This window comes from Haliaeetus leucocephalus, unplaced genomic scaffold (assembly GCF_000737465.1).
Source record: "Haliaeetus leucocephalus isolate CR32 unplaced genomic scaffold, Haliaeetus_leucocephalus-4.0 Scaffold198, whole genome shotgun sequence".
NCBI lineage: Eukaryota > Metazoa > Chordata > Aves > Accipitriformes > Accipitridae > Haliaeetus > Haliaeetus leucocephalus.
The window spans coordinates 237,662-240,451 of NW_010972634.1; the positions used below are offsets into that span (position 1 = coordinate 237,662).

At 37.2% G+C, this 2,790-nt stretch overlaps 1 protein-coding gene across 2 annotated transcripts in view; it reads right to left on the minus strand.

Moving 5' to 3' along the window:
- The window catches only part of PTEN (phosphatase and tensin homolog), a 47,434-nt gene that overhangs the window by 31,566 nt on the left and 13,078 nt on the right, over positions 1-2,790 (minus strand). The window lies entirely within an intron of this gene.

Sequence of the window (2,790 nt, forward strand, 5' to 3'; positions counted from 1 at the left end):
GGGGTGGGAGGAACTCCAGAGATAAAATTTTGAAAACAAAGTACTTGGACCACAGCCACTATAACAGAAATTTTCTTACATGTCAAACAGGTAACTTATTAGAAGTCTATGCTGTTGGACAGCTGATGGTTAACATCCATTAGGAAGGCAATCCACTAGAAAAGCAGAGTCAAGTAATCCACTTCTATTGTACATCATCTCCCTAGTATCACATAGATGCTACGTACTGGTCTTTCTCTACAGTTTGAGTGGCATATTAAATTCAATGGGAAACTATTAAAATAGTCTTGTGTGACTAAATTGCAAGATGTTCCAAATTAAAACCCATGTCCAAGTCCCCAGCGATGCCAAAATAGGTATACTATGCAAAACAGCAGAACAAACAAAAAAGTGCATTTCAGGCATGTAAGCCCTGGCAAGGCTACAGAAACACTAACATTTTTATCACTTCCCATGATTTCTACATAACAGACCACTATAGCAGCTGCTAAGGTAGCTCCGAATGCCTAAATGTAAGATATTGTAATAGATGGGAACATACAGATCTGAAAAAGATTATGTATCTTGTTTATTAAAAAACCCAATTCCCTACTTCTGGAAAAATATTCTAGTTTCTTATTCTGAACTACCTGTAATTCACTTGCCAAAAGCAACCTGAGATAAAGAACTTACGAAAAATACCTCTTAGCAAAAACAAATTAGCACTAAGGAAAAAGGCCAAATAGGAATATTGTAAGTTTACATCTAGAGCCGATGTAAAAAATTCACAACAAATTGCTAGAAAATTACTGGTATTTATTTTCTTGGTGGTGTAATGATATACGGAATATTTTTATTTTTAAACAGAACTCAAGAAAAGAAAGTACTCCCAAGGTTTAAACATTATTAGAAATTATAATGTAGTGAAGAAGCTTCATTGAAAAGCAAAACAGAAATGAAACTAGCAGCTCGAAAACAGACCATACCCTACCACATTACCATACTCCCCCTCAAACTAATTTTAGAAGGAATAAGAACAAAGCATGGTATGGTTGAAGTGGGTCCTGCTTTAAACAAGGGGGCTGAAACAGGTGGTTTCCAGAGGTCCCTTTCAACCTAAATTATTCCACAATTGTAAGAATCACTTTTATTTTTATGGTTAAAATATAACAAAGCTCCAAAGAGTAATCATCAGAATGGAAGACATTGTAGCAGCTTCCAAGATATTAATATTCCAGTTACTCGTACACAAAGAAAAACCTGAAGTAGGATACAAACTACTTTACTCCATCCTTGCAGGATTCCCACAAGCCTAGTACTCATAGGAAACCAGAACAAAGTTCCACATTTACACAGTTAACTAGAAGACTTAAGAAAAACATGAAGAACTGAATACACGGAAATAATGTTTTCTACTCTCAAAAAAAGAATTAGCATTTACTATGTTTAAATCCAAGTATTAATAGACATTGGTTTGCTTGGACTATCCAAAAGATGATTTATGCAGACAATGAGAAAAATATGAAAGCTTTTGAGAAATCCAAACAAATATCTATAGCTGCCTTAAATACAGACACTGAAAGGAGTTCGTGTCTGGTTTCCAATTTATTCTGCACTTGCACAAACCCTAAAAAAAGCTTATCTTGAAAAAAAAAAAGTTGCCTAACTTTCAGAGCTTGTCATAACTTCAGATACTATCAAATCACATAAATCTTAAACTTTGAACTTCACTCAATGTATTTTACTCCACAAGCAGTCCACACCTCTTTGTTAAACTAACAAAAGGCACTATATAATTAGCAATGTATTTACTATTTTATCAGTTACTACTTGTTATAAGCAAAAGAAACTGGTTATAAATCATGTGCACCTGCTGTATGCCTGTTAACAGTGAATTTCCTTTCATCTAGCACAATCCATCACTCCATCCTTGTTCCTGATTTTAACCTGATTTCTACCTACTGCCAGTTCTAGCATTTATACTCAAAAGCACATCCTTTTGTGTCCTGCTCTGAGCAGCAGGGCTATATGAATTACCATAGCCAAATAATCCAGTATATTAGCCTGCTTTCCACAGCACTTCTCCATAGAAGACAAGCATTCATGTTAGCAACAGGGGTAAAATAAATTCATTCTGACATACCACATCAAAATAAAACTCAGTTTCAACTACAGTATCACCCGTGAGACAGATGCCCAAACTTCACCAAATTGCCATGTAACTTTGCAAATTTCTATTTGCAATCGTGAGCTTTACTACACATCTTTTTCACACGTTTCAGCCTGCAGTTTATGTTCAGATGCTTTTCTTCTGCTGTTGGCTTTTCCTCTCCGAGAGGCTAAGAAACAAGATACTTTCCAGGATTCCCAGCTGGTGCAAGATGGAAGCGAAGCAGACAGACACCCCAAGTGAAGGGAACAGAACATCTTAACAGCAGCGTTTCCAGTTTGCAGGCTCACAGACTTGTCCAAACACCAAAGCCTCAAAACACGCAGGCAGAGAGAGATAAAAATTTCCAAAATTATCGGGGCGGTCTCACACTTTTGGAAAGTGCGATCCCCTTTTGGCTCCCGCATCTCATGTGACTGCTCTCCCCTCCCTTGCTCCTCAAGGGCGATGCACGAGCAGTACGTGCACAGCTCGCATGCATTTCTTCTTTTAAATAGGAGCAAACCAGCAGAATTGAATGCTTAAGCTTAACCTGTGCATCATTACAGGTGCATTTTTAAACCCAGAGCTGGTATTGCAAAAGGTGTTCCACAATATGCCAGTAAGTAAAGAAAATGGAAAAAGACTTCAAAGGGCGGGGG